This window comes from Glycine soja, chromosome 15, assembly GCF_004193775.1.
Source record: "Glycine soja cultivar W05 chromosome 15, ASM419377v2, whole genome shotgun sequence".
NCBI lineage: Eukaryota > Viridiplantae > Streptophyta > Magnoliopsida > Fabales > Fabaceae > Glycine > Glycine soja.
In genome coordinates, this window is record NC_041016.1 from 22,966,136 (window position 1) to 22,990,787 (window position 24,652).

Sequence of the window (24,652 nt, forward strand, 5' to 3'; positions counted from 1 at the left end):
AAGCTGCTTAGAAGTTGATCATAAGAATGGAAACATCAAAATGGATTAATCAGAAAGGAGTTGTCAACTATAATGTTAAAAGCAGTCTGTCTACCTCAAAAAAAAGTCACCTATCTATCATAACAGCTAGATAACAACTAGTTTGACATGTGGAGGCCTATAAAAGGATAGAAGACAATTACAAACATGAGAGAAAAGGTAGGAGACAACCAACAACGTGCACGAACAAGATTCATCTCTTCTCCCCACTCCAGATGTGTTCTGAGTTCAAAATGGTTACAGCAGAAGTGAATACAGCTTAGAGCTTCAAAGAAGATTCACCTAAATGAGTGTTGTAAAGTTTTAAAAACCCCTCAAACACATTTTCCTTGCATGTAATTAGTATGAGTACCAAATAAACCATGTGGGTTAAGTTTGGATGTGAGAGAAGTGATAGGGAGAACCCAAGGAAGGTGGGTACCATGGAGAGAGTCTCTAAGATGGCAGCTTGAAGAGGCTAGAGTGAAATAATACTTGGGTAGCTGTTAGTCGTTGTTTACGACTAACTTTTGTATAGAAATTTTTTCCAAAATATATATAAATCTCCCAATTTATGGTTCTTTTTGGTAGGATTGTAAATAAAATTTCTTTGTTTTGATCTCTGCTCAGTAGAAGCCTTTTTACATGGAATTAATGTTAAATTTTCTTTAATTTCAGGCAAAAAGGAGCTATTTTGAAGAAGTACCAAAGGAGTCATCGCGCTAAGCGAGCTCAATGCGCTTAGCGTGCATCAACGGCTAAGCCCAGCACCAGCACGCTAAGCGAGTCGTCTGTCGCTTTCCAGGCTTAGCACGAGATTGGCGCTAAGCTCAAATTCACTTACTCGCCCTAAGCGCGAGAATGACTCTAAGCACGATGTCAAGATCAGGAAGCCCTTTTTAAGCCTGATTTGCAGAATTGAGGAGAGCGAAGACAACTATTCACTATTCAGAGGCCTGAAGAGTGTGAATTTCATAGAGCGTAAAGCAGAGCAAGGGGCCACGTTTTCATTTTTTAGGGAGATTAGTGAGTTTTTGAGTGATTGTGAGATTCCTAGAGGTGGAGGAGACATCCCCACTCCTTTGTAAGTAAGCAATTTCTCTCGATTCCTCTTCTTCATTGTAAAAGGAGCTTCCTTGCCATGAAAGGCTAAAACCCTCAGTTGGGGATTCTTATTGAGTAGTTGATGTAAACTTTTTTTCATATCTAATTAAGGTTGTTTTATGTGTTCACTGCTTCTATCTATGCTTATTGTACGCATGCTTGTGGCTTGATCACCAATTTGTGTGTGCTGTTAGGAACTTTAGCATTGGGAAATGTACTGTTTCCTTAGAACTTGATTGCGCAGGGACTGAATAACTGCATTGCTAGGGATAGTGTGCAGGATTTTAGTTTTCTTTATTATGTTGTGAGTATAATGCTATTTAAATTAGGATAAGTTCAACAAGAGGGATTTGCGAACAAAGTTTGATTTAAATTAGTCCAATCTCTGGAGGAATCGGTGTTTGTTATTTTTGTCCTCAGCATAGAACACAGGAACATCTTTAATTAGAAAAACATCTTTAATTGCATCAACTTATTCAGTAGGAGGACCCAACGCCTTTAGATATCTGTTTTCACACTTACTTATTCTCGTTTATTGCTTTTACTTAGGATAGAACATACTTTTGCTTTAATTCACAAACATTAATTTCTGTTTGCAAATGCTTGCTTACTTAACAAAACTTTGCTAAATGAACAAGTTCCGTGTGTTCGATACTCGGTTCATTCTGTTTTAATTATTTTACTTGGCGACCCGGTGCGCTTGCCGGTAAGACCACTCCCATATAAAAGCAAGTAATACCAATTTGGAAATACTTGTATTCTGGTCGAACAATAGCCTAAAGAAGTGAAAGAAATACTTTTATTGTCTTTCCCATGACTATGTGGGTGTCGTGGTTGAGTGAGTTTTGCTACCTAAGAGTAAGGAGAATCATTCTATGGGTTAAGCCCACCTGAACGGGTGAAGAATACTTTGGAATGCCTCTCCCATGTTGTTGTGGTTGGGCGGGTTATCTCGAAGCCAAGACTAGGTGTGGTGCTGTGGTGAGGGAGATGTTGTGAAGTCCAATAAGTGGTTGACAATTGTAAAAATCCAGCATGTTGTTGGTTGTGTTAATGGAAATTTTATTAGTTTGGTTAAGGACTGGATGTAGCCCAAAGTTGGGGAGAACCAATATAAAAATTCCTATGTTGAATCCTCCATTCCCTTCCTCTTTACATTATTTTATTTGTTTTCATATATATTGCATTTGCTTTAGAATGTTCTGAGCATCAGAATGACATATATCATAATGCATACATAAGAAAGTTTTCATAACAAGCTTTTAACAGTTTTGTAAAATGGCATATATGAACTAAACCATGTTTGTGATAACAAGATCTATTTTAAACAAATTCTATTATATGCATCAAATTTGAAAGCTTTCATAAAACATGAAAACAATTTTATGCATGAAAAGCTGGAAACAACATTATGAACAATGTCTTTTTGAGTGCAACATTTTGAGTACGATAGTCAGCACAACAACTTTTTGAGTGTTGAATCATTATTACATTTTTCTTACCAACTAAGAGATACATTTATCTAAGTAATGATCTTCTAAACATAATGTTCGCTTCCCCACACAGTTCCTTTTTCTTAAATTTACAAACACTTATATCAAAGGGAAAGTGATATACTGGCAAATGCACCGGGTCGCCAAGTATTTAAATTTAAAATGGAATGATCCGAGTATCGAACTCAGGGAACTTGCTTATTAGACAGAGTTTTATTCAGAAATAGGGCATTGTGTGAACAACATTGATAATTGAGAATATAAACAAAAGTAAACTAGATTCTATGTTAAAAAGCAGTAAATGCAAGTAATTAAAAGTTAACAACAATAGGTAAAAAGCGTTGGGTCTTTCTAACAAACGAGTTGATGCATATGAAGATATTTCTCTAATTAATCATGTTCTTGTGTTCTATGCTGAATCTTAAAGTACTAAACCTCAATCCTTCGTAAGTTTAGACTAATTTAACCCAAGCTTCGTCCTTAGATCCCTCTTGTTGGACTAGGCTTAACTTAAACAACATTATCATCACAGCATAATAAGAAAACTAAAACCCCGCAATCCATCCTTGGTAATGTAGTTATTTAGCCCTGCTTGTATCAAGTTCTAAGGCAACAATACATTTCCCAATGCTAAAGTCACCTAACAGTACACACAAGTGGGTGATCAGACCAAGAGCATGCAGTAATTAAGCATTGAAAGAAGCATTGAACACAAAAAACACAATTAATTAGATATGAGAAGTAACTACATCAACTGTTCATTAGAAATCCCCAATTAGGGTTTTTAGCCAGCCATAAAAGGAACCCTAATACAAGTGAGGCAGAAAGTACAGAGCAATTATTGCTTACATAGGAAGGGGGATCCCTCCTCCTCTTCTTGGCACCTCACAATCACTCAAACACTCTCTAATCTCTCAAAGTGATGAACCCTAGCTTCCTTGCTTAGCTGCTGCCTCTAGAGCACTCTTCTCGAATTTTGTGCAAAAGTATATAGCTCTGGTAAAATTATTGTCCTAATTCTGACAAATCAGGCTTTAAATAGGCTCTAAAATCGCGATGTCGCGCTTAGCGTGAGTACGTGGATTTGGGCTTGGCGCCAGTCGTGCGCTGAGGTTGGCAAGAGACAAACGTCTCGCTTAGCGAGCTGATCTCGTGCTTAGGGCGTGGCCTCGATTCTTGTGCTCTTCTAGATTCTCTCATCACGCTAAGCATGTTGTAGCTGCGCTTAGCAGTAGATGCGAGCTGAGCCCAAAGGTTCTGCTTAGCGCGACTGCTCCTTTTAGCACTTGAAGACTTTAGCCTCTTTTGACTTGAAATTGTACAAATTTTATCATTAATTCCAATTAAAGATACTCTAATGATATGTATCTAAACATATCAAGATTTATTTACAAATTCCTACAATATAACTATAAATTGAGGAAACTATACATGTTTTGAAAAAGTTTTCTATACAAAAGTTAGTCGTATAAGACAACTAACACATAAGCAAATGCACATTGACATTAGGTTCTCATAATCATATCGAACATTTAATAATGAGTGTTATGACTAACCACTCAGAAAGTCGAATTCTCTAAGTGCTTGAACCTTTATGTCAAGACTTTTTGAATACCAAGGTAATCTTGAGTAAAATTTTAAAAAAAGTTAAAGTTTCATGAAAAGTTGGCAAAGTCATAATTCAACCCCCTTCTTGTGATAGTCTGATCACTTCAGATTCCTTTCAGTCTATCCTATTTGATCATAAACCATATGATCATGGCAACCAAGACCATCAAGTCAACCTCCAATGCGCCATATGGGATGCTTATGACTCTGATTTTTAGAAAGAAATGCTGACTTGGGGGAAGAAAAATGTTGCAATTTTGAAGCTGAAGCCCCAACCTAAGATGAAGAAAGCTTGCACCTGTTTTGATGAGGAGGATGCTCAGAATAAGGAGAATCATAAGAAGAAGAAAAAGGAGAAGAAGGAAAAGGAAGAAAAGAAAGGAAGTAGGTCTGTAAAGAGATCTTCACCCCTTCTCATTGATCTTATCAGAGGTTAGAAAAGATTGAAGGTTGGGGCTAGAAGAAGCCCTCAAACTAAGTCTTAGAAGGTAAGGGTGACCTTAGAAAAGAAGGAGGAAGAGAATGATGTTTCATTTCCAGTTGTTGAAGCCTCTATATCAAAGAAGGAGAACTCTTATCAGATTAAAGAGCTTGCTGCTAAAGGGAAGATGAGTTTTGAGGAGACTAAGAACACTGGGGAGAAAAAACTCTCTGAAGACCATTCTTAGGGAGCTCAGAATAAGGAATAAAATGAATTTTTCCTTGGTTTTATCAAATGTGGGAAAAGATTGAAGGTTAGGGCTAGAAGAAGCCCTCGAACTAAGTCTTAGGAGGTAAGGGTGTCCTCAAAAAAGAAGGAGGAAGAGAAGGATGTTTCCTCTCTAGTTATTGATGCCTCTATATCAGAGAAGGAGATCTCTGATAAGATTGTAGAGCCTACTGCTGAAAGGAAGGTAAGTTTTGAGGAGGCTCAAAATACTGAGGAGGAAAAACTTTCTAAAAACCATTCTCATGGAGCTCAGAATGAGGAAGAAAATGAATTTTTTCCTTAGAATGAAATGGAAGTTTAAGAAGAAGATCCTTCTGAGGAGCCATTGGACTATGGCACTTTTCATGAGGCGCACAAAACAATTTTTTTAGGAAGAGAAGAACAGTGAGGAAGACCATTCTGAGCCTTAGAATAAGGTGTTAGCAACTGATGAAGGTGGTCAGCTTACTCAAAATGAAGAAGCTAAAGACCAGAATGCAGAAGCTTAGGGAGATGAAGCTTACAATGATGACATCCACCCTTCTAAGGGTGTGGAGTGCAATACCTCAGACAAATCACACCCAAATGAGAGAAATGCAAGGTTGTGTAGGTATGAGACTATATAATTGAGGATGACTTAAAAGAATTTATTGGTACTATCTATACCAACAAGATGCATCTACTTTTTGGCAGACTATCACTTTAAAACTCCACAGTTGAGTGTGTTTGGATTGGAGTGGTTATGGGATGGGTGACCTTCTGGGAAGTTTCTTAGAAAGTGTGAGTGAGGATAAAGCAAACAAAAAAATCTCGTGTTGGTTTGTGGGGCATTGATCCTGGAAGTAGCTGATGTAGATTGTCAAGGTCTCAAAAGGGATACTTATGGAGGTTTCTAACCGGTGGAGGTTTTTGACGAACAAGGGAATTGAGTGAAGTGTCACCATGTGAAGTGTCACCGTGTGAAGTATTGTAGAGTGTAAGTCATCAAGACATCAATAATCTGGGGCATTACAAATGGTATCAAAGTAAACCTCTCTCCTAATACAGTTTTATTTGAGGACGTGGAAGTTGGTGGGCATGTAATACATCGAGCGAGTCATACTGGTTTCAGAGGGATCTAGAGGATGTACTGGTATATGACTGTATAGTTGAGGATGACTTAAAGGAATTAATTGGTACTACCTATACCAATAAGATGTATTTACTTTTTGATAGCCTATCACTTAAGAACTCCACAATTAAGCATGCTTGGCTTGGAGTGGTTTTGGGATGGGTGACCTTTTAGGAAGTTTCCCAAAAAGCATGTGAGTGAGGACAAAGCACACTGAAATGTCTCATGTTGGTTTGTGGGGACAGTCATTGATCTTGAAAACAACCAAAGCAGATTTTCAAGGTCTCAGAAAAGACTACCTACAGAGGGTTTTGACCAACAAGGAAGTTGAGTGAAGTGTTATCATATGAAGTGTTATAGAGTGTGAGGTATCAATATGTTAATAATCAAGTGTTACAATTGGCATCAGAGCATACCTCTCTCCCAAAACAGTGTGGTTCGAGTACGAACCAAACGAAAACGGGCACGTGATAGAGCATTTTTAGTTATTATTTTCCTTGTCTTTTTAGCTTATTTGACCTTTATTTGACTCTTATTATTTTCACCTTAATACATTTTTGGTCCTAGGAAAATAATTGAGCTTAATTGATAATTGATGCTTATTTTTGGACTTTATGCTTACTTGACCTGCCTTCCTTGTGTAGGACCTACAAGACGCTACAGAAATCCAAGTGGAGTATGTGAGTAGTCCCTAGAAAGCTAAGGAAAAGAGCTATAAGTTTGTCAGAGATGAGCTTGGGCTAATTCTGTCGTTTGGAGGGTCATTTTGGGCTTAAAAGTCAGAGCCTTTGCACTTGGATTTTGGGTTGCGAATTTTGGGCCTTTGCATTTTGTAATTAGCTTAATTAGAGAGATTAGGTGGGCCTAATTAGGGCCCATCCATTACTTTTGATTAGTTAGAGTATATATTAGTTGTCAAAGTATATTTTTGGAGTTAGTTAGTTAGTGAGAGTCATTTTTTGTAGAATGTGTTCACCCTCTTCTCCAATTCTATTTTCACATTCATGATTATGAATGTGCTTAGGATTGGAAATGAATCCGAAAATTGATTAATTTCCTAATTCAAATCCTAATTATAAATTAATTGGATGATACTTCAATTTGATTCGTAATCTCAATTTAATTAGGGATTAGTTCGATTGAATTACCTTTAATTAGATTGACTGAATCTTCATAATATAATCATCATCTTTAGAAAAATGTGATAATTCAAATTGCTTGGATTTGGTGAATTGGATTAATGCTCCTTAAATTTGTTTCATAATTCTATTAATTTTGTGATTTTGTTTCTGGATTTTAATTATTTGCAAACTATTCAATGAAATCCACTGCTCTGATTTAAAAGTGAATTGAAGTTAGAACCTAATTGGATTGTGTCTCTGAGTCGACCTAGGTTATTCCTATATTGCAAAATTGTTGGAATCCTAGTTTGTTTTGAGATGATTCAACATCGTTATCAATGGGCATGTAATACCCTGAGCAAATCACACCAGAGTGACAAAGATCCAGAGGTTCTGTAGGTATGTGATTATATAGTTGGGTTGACTTAAAGGAATTAATTGGTATTGCCTATATCACAAGATGCATATATTTTTCGGTAGCTCGTCACTTAACGACTCCACAGCTAAACGTGATTGATTGACTTAAAGTAGTTATGGGATGGGGGACCTTTTGGGAAGTTTTCCCAAAAACATGTGAGTGAAGACAAAGCACGTTGAAAAGTCTTATGTTGGTTTGTGGGAACAATCATTGATCCTGAAAGCAATCGAATTAGATAGTCGAGGTCTCAGAAAGGGCTACTTGCGGAGGGTTTTGACTAGTGAAGGGTTCTGATCAAAAAGGATGTGAGTGAAGTGTCATCGCGTGAAGTGTAGTAGTGTGTGAGCTACCGAGAAGTTGACGACTAAGGGCGTTACATGGAGGCTGCGGAAGCTCAGAACACTGTGACTTTTGAGCCTCTACAAAAAGATCTCAATATGGAGATCATTGTTGATGTGGTAGCCAAGCTAAGGACTATTGATTCTAGCTTGAAGAAGGAAAACACTAAGAAGGAATAATACAAGCAAGAAGAGCCTTTTGAGAATGTAGAAAAGGTTGAACCTACTACTCTAACTACTCAAAATGCACCAAAAGCTTAAGGTGGTGAGAGAACCCCTGTGGTTCTATGAAGGATTCCATGTTCAACACTAAAACATGTAGAATCCCTTCAACTCTCTTATCTTTGACATTTCTATCAAGATTGCTTGTGGCCTTGGTCCCTTACATGGTGAACCCTCAACATTTTTCCATTCCCTTTCCAAATTTCTCGTTTGAGTAAGCTACTGCAAAACCTTCTAAGGTTCTAGAGAAGGTCCCACCTATACATATTCCCACTCCTCCACTTGCTATTGAACCTGTTTCAAGGTCAATAGAGATAGGCTAAACTCAATGGAGAAGCAAGTTAGGAAGATTCGTTCTGATCAGAGGCTGTTGTTCTCCAACATTGATCAACTTCAGAGGATTATGAATGAGTTCTTTGCAAGGTTCCTTCGCCTTGAGGAGTGGATCCCTAACTAGGAAAGATCTATCTTGATCCCTAAAGTTGCTCTTATGCAGTATGAGCCTCCACCACCACCAAGAGCTACCACCGTGCCTTCATCTTCAAAAAACTCATCTCCTAATATGCATGATTGGTTTACACCTTTTGTTCCTCCCTTCTATTTTTTGCTTGATGACAAAGAGGGAGAAGTTTATGAGAGATTAAGTAGATATTGGATCAATTTTTGTAGGATCATGATCATATACTTATTTATTTTTTTGCTGATATCTTTTGTATGATCCTATTTATTTAATGAACTGATCTTGATTAATGGTTATCCTTTTTTGAGTGATCTATTTCTATTTTTGCATTATGTTGTGCTTTGATATATTTGTTAACTTTGATTAATAATGCATGAAATGAGGGGGAGCTTCCCTCTAATTAATAAGAAACAAAACAGATGCATACTTTCAAGTGGAGTTAAAACCTAAAAAACTTAGAAAGGTACTTTCACCCTTTAAATTTTCTCCTAAGGGTTTGTCAACATCTAAAAAGGGGAGATTGTTGAATCCACATCCCTGGTTTTAATTATGAAAAACCATTAGCAATAAAAATTGAAACAATGCTGGGTTTCAGTGATGACTAACATTCTACCTAAGTGTTTCATTGTAATATTTAGTTTAAATTCCCAATTCTGTCCTTGAAAGTGTAATTCGTTGACATGAGTCCCTAGAAGTTGGAAAAATATTTTTTTCCTAGAATGTGTAAAAATGGAGACATATTAGTTCTATCGTTAGTGTGGTCCGTGAAGTCTAATGTCGTTGCTAACATGGCAAGTGAGGATTGAAATGCCATGAGAAAAGATTGCCTATTGGGTAGTTGACTCCACAAGACCAATTTTTCATCAAAATGTCGATGGACTAATTTGTCATTTTTGAAATTTATTCATTCTCTTTTCTTCCCCAATGTTCTTTCTTCCCTTCTCCTTCTCTTGAACCATACCCACTGAGCGACACATTGATTGTTAACATGTCGGAGCACGACACAATGACCATGTGGGTGTCAGAGAGCTTGCAGAGGCACCACGTGAAAAAGCGGAAGAGTTTGAGAACCTTGACCGGGGAGGAGCCAAGGCATGTGATGACAATATTCCATGGCTTAATATGGGAAAGGTAGCCAAAGTAGAGGATGAAAGCCTATGACTTTTTCTTTTGTTTTGGTTGTTACACACTCATAGGGATAGTTGTTTTGGTTGTGAAGTCTTGTTTTTATTTATGTACTTTTATGGAGTTGGTCTAATTATAGCTTGTAATTAGTCAATTCTTATTGCTATTTTCTTTAATATATATTCATATTTGGATTTTCCAAAAAAAAAAAGATTTGAAGTTGCTCTTGGGTTGAAGAAAGATTGAACACATGGTGGGCACATGGTTGTGGATTTGCTACGTACATAATTTAGATGTAGATGGTCCAATTTTATACATATATAGGCATTTAAAACAATAAAAGGGAATGATTTTAGATGTGTTGTGGGAAAAGAATAAATATTGATCTTGTTATGATTAGAATCAGTGATGCGCTTCGAATGTAGGTTTAAAGATTGAAAATATGCTATAGTGGGAAGAAGGAAGAGACATATAGTTGGTATTTAAAATTTTTTTTTCTTCTATTTCTCTATGTTGGATTTATACTCTGGGTATTAGCTAGAGATCTTTTGAACTTTGATGTAGAAGGAAAAAGAAAAAACAAGGAGAGAAAGAAAGGCAAGGGTGGCTGAATATTTTTTTTCCACAATGACAAGCGGTGGTCCAAGAGAAGGAGAAGGGAAGAAAGGAGAATGAATAAATTACAAAAATCACAAATTAGTTCATCGAAATTTTGATGACAAATTGGTTCGATCGAGTCAACTACCCAATATGCAATCTTTTCTCATGACATTTCAGTCCCCACTTGCCACGTTAGTAACAATGTTAGACTTCATGGACAAAACTAATGACAAGACTAATATGTCAACATTTTTGCACATTCGAGGACAAAACAATCTTTTTCCATCTTTTAGGGACACATATGTCAGTGAATTACAATTTCAGGGACAAATATTTATCAAGAAGCAGACATGTTCACTCATTTTGAGGTGATTAAAATGATGCTCAAAAAAGTTATTTCAGAAATGTTGCAACCTGCCCTCCGACGGGGACACGACGCGGGACCCGATGATGCGTCTTCCAAGGAAGCAAATGTGCAGAGTCGTCACCAACTTGTATTCAAGGAAAACGCTAGAAAAACCAAAAAGACAAAGGTCTAAGGGTCTACGTATTTTGAAAATGAGGGTTCGGGAGTCATTTACGCACGGGTAAGGTGTTAGCACCCCACACGCCCGTCACAAGAGACGACAGCCTCTAACCGAGTGTTCAAATCATGACTTCACTATTTATTTTATTTTCCCTTTTTTATGTTTTTTTTTATCTTTTTCCCTTTTTTATGTTTTTTACTTTTTTGGGGTCAACAAGGGTGTTTCCCTCGCTCCTACGTATCCTCGGGTGCGATGAGGAAATAAGACCTACGTAGCTCTTTAAGAACTGAACGTTGGTTAATTTGTTTTCTTTTTTTTGTTTTATCTTTTTTGAAAGATTGATTTTAACCGAGTAAAACTCATTTAAGGCGTTTGACCTTGGAACGATCTTTTGTTTTTTTGAAAAGAGGAGAAAAAGTCGTTTAGGCGTTGGATCTTGAAGCGATCTTCTCAAGTTTGAAAGGCAAGAATTGTTAAGGCGTTGGACCTTTGAACGATCTCCTTATTTTTTTTATGAAATGAAGAAGTTTATGAGTTGGTTTTATTTGGTTTTGGCTCATTAATATTCAATCCTTGTGGCGTTAATGACCGGTTAAAACTTATTTTACATTGATGAAAAAAAAGTTTACGATACAAATGATCGGTCGAAACTTATTTAAACAGTGATTAAGTGAGATTACAACACAAACGGTCGGTTGAAATTAATCTAAATAGTGATTAAGTGAGATTACAACACAAAAGATTGGTTGAATTTTATTTTAATGGTGATTAAATGAGATTACGGTATGAACGATCGGTCAAAACTCGCTTTAAACAAAGAAAAAGATCACAGATGATCGAAGAAGGAGATGAAGATGCACAAACAAAAAAGGGGAACCCTAAGGGTCTATAAATCAAATTCAAATCCTTAAAATCAAGTACTAACCGAATGAAGAACGATGAACGCTGAAGAACGGACAAAGAACGGCAAAGAACGTTCATGGAATTGGTCACAAAAACATTACGGAAGCATTACGGAAGCTCCTTGGCCTTGATTTTCTTCTTCTCTCTCCTTCTTTTCACTAATTTTAAGTGAAATATGCTTGCCAAGGGTGCTGAACCCTTTCTCCTCAGCCTCCCATGCCTATTTATAGCAAAATAGGGGGAGGAGCTTGCCGCTCAGCTCGCCCAGGCGAGCTGGTTGCTTCTCCCCTAAGTCATCTAGTGGGCCCAGGGGCTAAGGAATGTTAAAAAATGGACCATTTTGCCCATATCTTGAGTTTCTTCCCCATTTCCTTTCGAAACGTCGTGAAACCCTACGGATTGCGCCGTGATTGCTGTTAAGCAGCTTAACTCGGCTGGAAAAAATCCCCATGTTGACAAAAATTGCCCCCATTCTGAGTATCTTGCTCATTTCTTTCCATGACATCGCGAAACCCTACGGATTGTGCAGCGATTGATGTTGAGCAGCTCAACTTGATCGACGAAAATCCGCTTGTTGACAAACAATTGTCCCCAGACGAAATTAGGGTATGACAAGAACATCTGCCATGAATGAAGAACTTAGAAGACTTCTTTAAACCCACCCGCATGATGAAGAATGCTTCCCTTTGAGTACTTGTTTTTTGCAAACTACTAAACAACAATGCCTTACATAGAAGACTTATCAAAGGCTATAAACAAAACATCTAGCATCTGATTGAATCTATATAAGAGTCTACATCAAAATGATGAAGAACTTGGCTCTAAAGATTGAACTTTATAGTGGAGTTTAGAATGCACCTCAAAATATAGCATCTCACTTTCCATATGATGTCACACACACATAGTTTACATCAGAAAGCGAATGCCAATTCAATGTGAAGATACTCAAGTTGAAAGTTGTATCTGTCCATAAGAAGTGTTGATGTGAATCATTAGAATAGAAGACTGAAGATATTGCACGGTCTAAGCCTTGGAAAGAACACTAATGCACCAACAACTGTACCTTCACTTAATATCTATGAAGCAATCTACTTTATAATGTTTTATGTTGTAAAGATATGTAAGGTAAATGAAGTTGTGCTACTTAAGAAAGGCATATTAGTTGAACTTCATCAAAAAGATTCTAAACTAACATAAAAAAAAACTATTCTGATGTTACTTCAGAATGCTCATAAAAAAGGTTCCTCAAAATGAGAACCTCAGAATGACTACCTTAAAATGGTTTTGCAAGTTGTCATTTCATGACAATTGTCATGTCTGTCTACTTGCTCTAGAAGCCAGTTAGTTGAGTGGTCCACTTCAACGATTTTCTTTGGATCTTTAAGAGAGTATCGAAGAGCGTCTTGAAGCCAAGCTTAAGCATTCTAGTGAGAGAAACTTAAGCAAGATTTCTGTGTGAGAAATTTGCATTTTTTGCTTCAACCCTCTCTATTGTGAGTCACCTACTTCTAAGAAAAACTTATAATCTATAATAGATTTAAGATAAAAATGAGAGATCAATATTTCCTAAGTGGAAACCCTCTATGAGGTGAAAATTTGTATCTGTGCAATTCAAACACAGAAACCCCTTTGTTATTGAAAGTCCAATTGTGGCAGGAAAGGTTGAAATCTAGTGGTGTTGTTGGTCTAGTTAAAGCTAGGAGTGAAGTCCGGTCAGTGACCTAGAAAATTGTTGAAATCCAATATATGTTGGTCCAACAATGGTTGTTTGTGTTAGTGAAATCTCATCTTGAAGGGTGAGAACTGGACATAACCCAAGTTTGGGGTGAAACAGTATAAAAATCATCGCGCATTATTCTCTTATATCTCCTTGCATTGACTTTTATTAATTTGTCAACTGGTTTCTATTAATCTTTAAGTCAATAAAACCTTTCATAAATATATCTAAAAGTAAACTCTTTCATCTAAGTATTTTGAAACAAATACATCTTTTGAAATAGAGCTCTGAACTATGAAAAACCTTTTTTTCTAGAACTGCTTGCATTTTCGTTCTGAGCTCATAAGAGTTCTTTGTTCTGAATTGTTTTATTCTAAACTTATATAAGAAACCTTTCTATTTTCCAAAAGACTTTGAAATTTTATGAAAATACAATTCAACCCCCCTCTTGTGGTATTTTTGTCACTTCAATACTTTGGCATGGATTGACACTTATCCTTTACAGAAATTATACCCTTGTTAATCCTACCAACTAGGGAAGCACAAGAATACATATTTTGCATAAGACATGGACATATATCACCCCAAAATGGATTGATCTAGTTCTTCTTAAATTACTACCAGTTTTATTATGAATATAAAATCATTTGTTTATAAGAATTAAACACTCTAATTTGGCATAGTCTTAATTTGCTAATTTTTCCCAGACTTAGACATAGGTAGAAACGTAATCAAAGTTGATTCTTGGTGCCTTTAAAGTGTATAAATACATGGTAAACATCTCCAACCAGTGGTTCAAGTATTAAGCCTCTCAAATTGGAGAAAGTAGTAGCTACACTCAATAGTTTTCTGCACTTGGATAGATTTGATGTCCTTCACCAAAATATTCGTCAAATATTCAAGGCAACACTAAAAATTGTGAAATCAATGGTGTTAGAAAGAGAACATCTTGAACTAAAACATTCTAAAAGTACAAGATCTAGTTTGTTATGGGCTGCTTTCACAGATTCCACAAAGAAATAACTAAATTTGTAAAGTGATTTAGTAAGCTACTTTAGCTCCCACTCTAATGTTTTATGCTACAAAATTTGTTTTAGACTAAATTTAGGTACTTAAAAAAATATACAAAACTGGAAACAAGGGTTCAATGGTAGTCACATAGGTTATCTATGTCGTAGACTCACAAGATACATGTTATACACACCTAACTCCACGTTATGGGTAGTCTTTGATGTGTCTGATTGGAAAAAAAACTAGGATATCGAAATGGAATGAGACCAAAAGTGTTTAAAAGATAAAGATTAATTATTTTAATGATGGAATGTTCAAAATAAAAATCCTCATGAGTTGGTTGCATAGCAATTGTGTAGTAAGACTTGTTACAAAGCCAAAAATACCACACTTATGTTGGAATCACTGGGAATCTAGAAGGGGAAGGTTGAATAGATTCTTTTCAAATATTTACCAATCCATTATTTAAAGTTCAATTAAAACTAACCCCTCAATGTAATCAAGTTTTCTTAAAACAAGATAATAAAGATTTTTCAACAAAGAAAACAATGAATATACAATTCTATGAAAAACAAAGTTTAAGGCCCTTTTACAACAATTCCATTACCAAGATGATTATCAAAGAAAATGTTTAGAGAAAGAGAAAATCACACACAAGGTTTATATTGGTTCAGTTCTAGAAGGACCTACATTCAGTTGTTCTAAGACCCTTTAGAATTTCCATTAATAGAGAATCAAGTACAAACACTATACACAACCAATTTCCTAAAATTCTACTCTTCTCTTGAACCCTACAAGAGAAAGACCAGGAGTTGAAACCCTAATCAAGGTTAAACACTGGAAAGAAATCAAAATAGGATTGAATGCACCTAAATGTAAAGATCACAATATCTTCAAGCCTTTCTTTCCTTACTCAAACCATGATGAAGAATGAATGAATCTTGATCATCATGAATCTCTCATTGAAAATGCAGAGTGGTCCCCTTAGATGACTCTTAGAAATAATTTTTGAAAGATAAGATCTAAAACAGTCACTAATGAGAATGAACAAGAAAAGGTATATATAGATTTTAACAGACAAAATATATTTAATCGATTAACAAATGGGGTAATTGAATAATTCTTTCAAATCCCTCTTGTTCTGCATTTCCAAAAACTTGGTAATCGATTATAGAATGGGATAATCGATTATCTCGTTTCACAGAGAGCTTCTCAAGCTTCTATGGTTTCTAAAATTATCGATTATCAATTGTAGTAATTGATTGTTTCAAAACACAAAGAGCTCTTAAGTTTCTAGACGCAATCTAATCGATTACAATATGTGGTAATCAATTATTTCGAGCTACATAGACTCCCTTCTTCTGAAACTGGCTTGGGTAATCGATTACAAAACTTGACAATTATTTAATTTGATAAAACTTGTCAATATTTGAATAGAAGTTTTGTTGCTCGTTCTAACACTTTATAATTGATTACTTAAAAACTTTGTAATCAATTACACAATTATTGAACTTATTGCTTCTTAGAAACTTTAGGATCAAATCATTTATCTTATGTTTGATAACCACTAAACATGAATAAAGAGAACTAAGTCTAAAACATTCAACATGTCTAGTCTAAAAACATCCAATACAAATGCTACATCTTTAGAAATATGTTTTGCATTGCAAAAATATAAAAACTAAAAGAACCTAAGATATAAAAACTAAAAGAACCTAAGAGTAATCTTCAAGTCTTCAAACTCTTAATTCAACAGCTTACACAAAGTCTAATGTAGCTTAAGTTGTCAATTTTTCACACACACACATACAATTCCAGAATACTTGCACACCTACTTAGGACATGCAGGTTGTAAGTAACCATTGAGCATAAGAATCACACATTTATATAACTCTCGAAACATATTCAAAGCATACACAACTATGCATCAATAAGACACTAAAGTTGACACATAAGGGCATAATCATATCTCCAATGAGTATAACTTCAGTTAAATCACAATCGCATGATTAAAAGCATTTGGATCACAAGTATCCTCATAGATCATATTTTAATCAAGGGGATCAAAATACATATAGTTTTAGCTTGCGTAGTATGCATGCTTATAAAACATGTTAAGGTAATTCAAGCTCATTTATCTTAAATTGTGGCCTATAGAGTATAGCTCCTAGTCATTTGATAATCCACTTTAAATTTTCAAGGCACTCCTAAACACACAAATAACATCAAACATACAATTTCACCATGGCTTAAAACTATTTAAAACACACAACACAATGTTAAACATCATCCAATCACAATGAGCTATAAGTCATGAGGAGCATGGTGCTCCCAACTAATTCTACAAACCTGCATATTGTAGGCTATCTAACACTTTCATACCTCGAAGTTCACGTTTTGCTCCTCAAACTTATGATCGACATAACTTCACACTTGGGTGTTTGATTGACACATATGACCTGGCAAATCAAAGCTTATGACAAGCACTAGACACGAAATTGACTTTGCACATTCACGTATAGTCCCTAACAAAATTTTGGCCCAAACATTGAAAGATAAAAGGTTTTGCAATCTCGTTACCTTTTTTTATTCTTATGCTACGAGAGAGCGACACCGATGTGATCCAGATTTTGAAAACGATAAAAGACACTCCCACGTTAATGTTAAGAATGTACATTTGTGAGTTTAAGAAATTTAGAAAATGAAATTGTTTAGATATTGGATGAGTGGGACGTAAGACTTTCAGTGGGGATTTGTGAGGTTGAAAGATTGAATACAAACTTAAGTGTTGTTGGTGGGGTGTTACATGTGAGAGTGAGAGAAAAGAATTAAAATGAGAGTAAGAATATTTGTAAAAGAATCATCAAGTTTTCTAAACTTCTAATAAATATTTTCTTATAATTGCCTAATAATTATTATTTAAATAAACATTATCTTCTGATTTGCAGTAGATGAGCTTGATCTTTCCTTTGTTAACTTTGTCCTTGATAAAATGATACCTAGTATCAATGTGCTTGTTGTTCCCATGATCTACTGGGTTCTTAGCAAGACTAATTGCTGACTTATTATCAATCAGCAAGCAAACTGGTTCCTTCTTCTGAATCTTCATTTCTTTCAGCATTTTTCTCAACCACAGACCTTGACATGCTCCAAGGGAAGCTGCTATATACTCAGCTTCACAAGTAGATGATGCTACTGGATCTTCTTTCTTCGAGCTCCAGGAGATTAGAGCTCCACCATACATGAACACATAGGTCGCAGTGCTCTTCGTGTCATCCTTGTCCCTCCTCCAATCTGAGTCAGTATAGCCAAACAAATTTTGATTTAATTCATTTTGTCCAAAAGGTAGCAACACTCCATAATCAGTTGTGCCCTTCACATACCTTAAGATCCTCTTTGCAGCCATCATGTGAGAAATCTTAGGTGCCTTCATAAACCTGCTTATAATGCCAACACTATAGGCTATGTCAGGTCTTGTATTGCACAAGTACCTGAGTGAGCCAACTATTTGTCTGTACAAGGTAGCATCTGCTAGTTCTCCTTCATCATTCAAGCTCAGCAATAGTCTAGTTTTAGCTGGAGTTGTAGCTGGATTGCAATTGCTCATCTGAAACTTCACAAGCAAGTCAGCTACGTATTTACTTTGATGCATCACCACACCAGCTTCAGTTTCCTTGAATTCAATGCCAAGGAAATATGATACTTGGCCCAGGTCAGTCATTTCAAATTGCTTCATGAACAATTGCTTGACTTTGTTGATTTCTGACATGTTGCTCCCAGTGATCAATAAATCATCCACAAAGAGGCACAATAGGGTTACATATGCAGTAGTCTCTCCTTTAATATAGACACCATGTTCAGAAATACATTTCCCAAACCCAATCTGGTTGAGAACACCATCAATATTCTTGTTCCAAGCTCTTGGAGCTTTTTTTAAGCCATACAGGGCCTTTTTTAATTTGTACACTTTGTCTTCCTGGCCATCAACTTGAAAACCTGGAGGCTGATCAAAAAACACATCTTCTTCAAGAAGACCATTTAGAAAATCAGACTTAACATCCAATTGATGCATTGACCACCTTCTCAGACCTGCAATTGCAACTACAAGCCTTATTTTCTCAATCCTTGCTACTGGAGCAAAAATTTCACCATAGTCCACACCTTCTCTTAGCAAGAAACCCTTTGCTACTAGTCTTGCCTTGTGCTTAACCACTTTTCCTTTGGGTTTCTTCTTCACTTTAAAGACCCATTTAACTGCAATAGGTCTTTTCCTTTTTGGGAGATTCACAAGATCCCAGGTATGGTTCTTCTTAATTGAGCTCAATTCCTCCTTCATTGCTTGAATCCATTGAGGTTCTTGCAATGCTTCCTCTACATTTATTGGCTCAACACTAGCATATAAAGCGAAATGCACTAGGTCACCACCTTCAGTGATTTGATCATCTTTACAAACTTTACAATCTCTCAAATTCTAGGGAACTTATGTCACTCTTGTTGACTTTCTCATATTAGCTTGGTCAGATGTGGCAGTTGTTACAACAACATTATTACCACTATAATCTGCTTCAATCAGGAATATTGCATTCGTGCTTGTAGACTCAGGTTCCAGCCTTCATTTTTTAAACTCATCAAATTCCACATCCCTGCTAATTGCAATTTGCTTGGTCCTTGGATCAAACAGCCTGTACCCTCCTGTCTCGTGGTATCCAAGAAATACCATCAGTTCACCTTTGTCATCCAATTTCTATCTCAACTGGTCAGGAATGTGTTTGTAGCAGATAGCACAAAAAATTCTCAGATGTTTCACATTGGGTTTGATGCTTGACCAAGCTTCTTCTGGAGTCACACCATCTAGTCTTGTTGAAGGACTTCTATTAAGCACATACACAGCAGTGGAAGTAGCTTCACTCCACAAGTTTTGTGGCAGATCCTTGCATTTGAGCATGCTCCTGACCATGTTCATAATTGTTCTATTCTTCCTTTATGTTGCCCCATTGTATTGTAGAGTGTAGGGTGGTGTGAACTCATGTACAATTCCTGCTTCATCACAAAATTCTAGGAATTCTTTTGAGGTGTATTCACCACCTCCATCAGTTCTCAATACTTTAATCTTCCTAGAACTTTGATTTTCAATATAAGCTTTGTACTTCTTAAAGATATTAAACACATCACTCTTTCTTTTGATCATATAAATCCAGGTCTTTCTAGTGAGATAATCTATAAAGGTTACAAAGTACCTGTTTCCTCCAAGGGACTTTACTTGTATAGGGCCACAAACAATCTGAATAGATGATTTCAAGCTTCTGAGTTGATTTTACAAGGATAAACTTCTTGAATGGCTTCTTTGTCTGCTTGCATTCCAAGCAATCCCAACATTTCTCCTATGGTTGCTGTAGTTGAGGAATTCATTGTGCCAACTTGTGCATTTGAGCAAGATCTCTGAAGTTCAGGTGTCCAAGCCTATAGTGCCAAAGCCATTCTTCTCTGTTACTCACAGCACTAAGACATTCGTGCTCAAGTGCTTGTGTTCCAACCTTGAAAGTTCTATTTTTGGTCAGTGGTGTTTTTATGATTAGATTTCTGGTTTTGTCATATACCATCATCATCATGTCCTCCATAGTTATCATAAAGCCTTTATGAAGTAACTGACCAAGACTTAGAAGATTACTGCTTATGCCTGGAACATAAAGTACATCCTTTATGCAAGTTTCTCAACCATCTTTCCTTTGAATCAGGACATTTCCAATTCCTTCAGCAAGCATGGTGCTGTCATATGCAAATCTCACTTTGCTTTTCATCCTTTCAGCTAGACACACGAACCAGTCTTTGTAACCAGTCATGTGTGTAGAGCATCCTATGTCTAAGTACCATTGACCCTTGTCATTAGTAGTTGTCTTGTTTGTCACCATCAATAGGACAGGTTCAGAAATTGAATCTGCTCCTTCTGCAAGTTGAGCCTCATCAGTAGGATTTTTATCCTTGTACCAGCAATCAACAACATAGTGTCCCTTCTTTCAACAATTGTAACAATCTACATTCTTCTTGTCCTAGGTCTGTTTTTCCTCCTCTCCCTCGATTTCCATTATGTCCTCCTCTATTGGAACTTTGGTTGCCATTGTTTTTCTAATCTGAATGCTCTCTTGATCCATAGTTCCCTCTTCCTCTTAAGTTTTTGAATCTGCCTCTCTTTCCTCTGGATGATTCATTTCCAAAGTTCTTCAGGTTTTGTTGAGCCTGAAGAGCTGTTTCAACAGGTTTTGTACTACAATTATTCCTTTCTTGCAATCTTTGCTCATGGGCTTTGAGGGAACCTTGTAATTCATCATTGCTCATGGATTCCAAATCCATTGATTCCTCAATAGCAACCACAATGTGGTCAAATTTTGGATACAAGGATCTTAATACTTTTTCAATCAGCATTAGATCAGTGAATTTCTCACCACAGCCTTTCATTGAATTAGCAAGAACTTGTAATCTATCGAAGAAATCTCTAATACCTTCACTTTCTTCTATCTGTAGTAGTTCAAACTGTCTCTTCAGGGTTTGTAAGCGCACTTCTTGACTTTATCTGCACTGGCATAAGCTTTGTTCAATGTGTCCCAGGCTTCTTTCGTAGTAGTTGCATCTGGGATCTTCTCAAAGTGGGTATCATCAACACACTGATGAAGAATCACCAATGCTTTGCAATCCTTCTTCTTTAATTCTTTGAATCCAGCCTTTTGTGCATCAAGAGCGTTGTCTCTTGGAATTTCTACACCATTCTCAATGATGCCAGTTAAATCTTGGTAGCCAAACAAGGCTTTCATCTGAACTTGCCACCTGCTAAAGTTCTTGCCAGTGAGAACTGGGAGATTCGCGGGAAAATGGCCATTGGAAGCCATGGCTATGCTTAATGATCCCTTCATGATCGAACCTTGCTCTAGATACCACTGTTAGTGTCAAGAACATATGAGTTCCTTGACACACACTTGCAGAAAAAAAGAAAAATGTATGAGATTGGAGAGATAGTTTTGATCACAATTTGTTCCTTTTGAAATGTGTAAACTCATTCAACTATCTTATTGAATGATCATCTGTATTTATACATCATTGTTAAAGACTGAAATGATAAAACCAAAAATTACAACTCAACACCTTACTTTCTGTTTTTTAGCAACAAACTACTAACTAATTAACTAACTTTCAAAAAATTGAAAGCTAACTGACTTATCCAAAAATGGATCAGAATTACTACAACAACAACAACATCAAGTTGGGCAGCTCTCTCAACTATGTCCTTCCTCTTCCTTGTGGATACATTGTGAGCAATCTTGACACAGTATGTCCTGCATTAACATAAACAAAAACAATTAAATCATTAAGGATATGACCCAACCATCAGCTAGTTAAATCCCACAAAAATAAGGACCAAATTATTTCGAATCCTCACCTGTTATGCATCATGAGAAGTTCCAGGTCTTTCACATTGTGCACAACAAATTTCTTGAAACCATTTGGTAGATAATGGTAGGTTTTCTTGTCAGAGCCATAACCAATGTTGGGCATCAAAGTGCATCCTTTGAACTTTCTTCTAACACGAGAATCAATACCCTTTGAACTTTCTTCTGATACGAGAATCATAACACAAAACATGATTACTTTACAACCGAAGCAACCAATTTCAAATCATTTAACACTTGAGTTCAACAAGTAACCTACACATCCAATTAGATGAATGGGCTACAACTCCACAAGCACGCATAAGTAACTAAAGTGGCAAGAAAAAAGAGAGTAGAATGTCTACATTTATTTATCATAAAAAAAAGGCACTCCAATGGAAAATTTTAATATAAACTAAGCGTGGACTAAAAATTTACAAGAAAATAATAAGTGAAAGATTATATTGTAGGAAAGCATTCCATGAATGAAATTTGTATGACCCATACAAGAAATGTCCAGTTACAAAAATAGGCAAAAAGTCGTACATAAAAACAAGGGTAACAAACAAACAGGAATAACATTTGAAGACAAGTATTGTACACACAAAACCTAAATAAATTCATATAGTAGAATATTGTTCTGCAATCTCAACCAAAAGATGGTGATTTTAGTATAATAATCATAGATTAATCAGAATATCTGGACAAATTCATCACAGATTGTAGAACAGGATTATGCTCTTACATAATAAGACAAATAAGACAAGTAATTTAGAAGTTATAAAAAGAGGTAATCCATATTAAATACTCACCCCCCTTAAAAATTATAAAATCATCCATACACTAGATACTAAAGATCATAATTCAAAAAACAAGAAAAATTTAAAAAATGCAAGAGATCAAATGGTAGTGCATATTTGATAATCATCATTCATTCTATTGCAGAATTGATGGATTAAAATCATCATATCTCATTGCATTTAAAGACTAAAAAACATCACACATTTTAAACAAAATAATATGAAACAGATGATGGAACTCACATATCAAGAGGAGGTGAATTGGTTTCTAAATCAAATCCAACTTAAAAATAATTAGCATTAAAAAAAACTTCTTTTCCAAGGATCGTATCACAAACTTTTGATAAACCAATATTTAATCAATCACCCTTTACACAAAATCTTTTGTAAAGTTCTTTCTTAAAAAATTATTTTCTTTAACCTTCATTAAATTGATCGAGACTAGAATGAGAAAGAAAGATAAGATTAAGAGAAAATGTACACCAATTTTTATATTGGTTCACTCTCTATCTTTAAAGAAGCTAATCTGGTTATCTAATTCAACCAGAATTAGATTTTCACTATGCATATAGAATTCTTACAAGCAATCACAATCAAACTCAGTTCCTATCCCATAAAAAGAGACTAAGGCACCAACCCTAGGGTCCTTTGTGAATAAGAGCCTAAGAGAATTCTACCCTTAGCCCAAACTAGAAAAACCTATTGTAGCATGCCTTCAAAAATTCATGCATGTGCTAACAATGTACACGAAAAATAGAGTCAAAGAAAGACACAACCTAATCAATCATACGTAAGAACCTTGCTTGAGTGAATGAATGTCTTCTCGAACTTAGGAGAAATTCACAACTCACTTTTCACCATGAGATCTTCAAAACAAAGTTTAGAAGTTGTGAGTCGCACTTTTTCTAAGCACTTAATCTTCTATCTTTTTTCCACTTATTTCAGCTCGCACATTTTAGCACATTTTTCACACATAGAAGTGAAAACACAAAGTGGTTATTTATAGAGAAAATAGTTATAACGGCCAGTAATGGATTAAATATTCAATGTAATTGATTATTTCAAAGAAGTAATCAATTATATTATCATTACGATCGATTAAAGTGTTCTTCCCAAATCTAGAAAACTTTCAAGAACATTGTAATCAATTAGATTCTTGATGTAATCAATTAAAGTGTTCTCAATCACTTCCGGGAACACTTTTAAGAACAAAGTAATTGATTACGATCACCTAGTAATAGATTAAAGCAGAGATTCCTAAAAAACCAACAATTGTTTCAACTGAATTGTGTAATCGATTACAGTTACCTTGTAATCGATTAAACGATACGATACTCTATTTGCAAGCTAAAACACTTGTTCTAATAGATTACGATAAGCCTTGTAATCGATTAAAATAAAGAGTTTTATGCACTAAAGAAAGTTTCTAACTTTAGAAACATTATTCTTACTCCTACATGATAATGCATGATGTACATATGGAAAGATAGAGACTAAGATGCAACACACAAAACAACAATCAATACAAATGCCACTCAAGAGAGTTGGAATGTAATTCACCATCTTACACTATGTGGTACGAATTAAGATTGGGGCACAATAACTATCATCATTTCAATTTAAACAAAACTAAAAATCAAAACTTGCATAAAATTCCAATTGTGCAGTTCAAAATCGAAACACAAGGAAACAAATGGTACATATGGAGATTCAAAAAAGGAGAAGAGATTGTTTATGGTTTATACTAACTAACCTTGACGGAGATCTTCCAATCACTCTGGGGGCACTTAAACGTCTTGACACACTTTTTCACGATCTTTTTGGAGAACAAGGGTACCGCCATTTTCACTCACCTGGAAAATTAGGATTTCCCAACTTAAAAAAACTTCTCCTTGACCTTTATATATAAAAGTAAGATGGGCCTAGGGTTTTTGCATAATCAGGCCCTTAACCTGACCCAGTTTCCTGCT

The 24,652-nt window shown here is 35.7% G+C and overlaps 2 non-coding genes across 2 annotated transcripts; both read right to left on the reverse strand.

The window, feature by feature from the left end:
• Window positions 1–22,523: 22,523 nt before the first annotated feature.
• LOC114388791 lies at window positions 22,524–22,607 on the reverse strand. The gene has a single exon (XR_003661585.1). It is a non-coding gene; the product is annotated as a small nucleolar RNA Z196/R39/R59 family (small nucleolar RNA).
• Window positions 22,608–24,218: 1,611 nt separating this feature from the next.
• On the reverse strand, window positions 24,219–24,299 carry LOC114388805. Its single transcript, XR_003661597.1, has one exon. It is a non-coding gene; the product is annotated as a small nucleolar RNA U31b (small nucleolar RNA).
• Window positions 24,300–24,652: the final 353 nt, after the last annotated feature.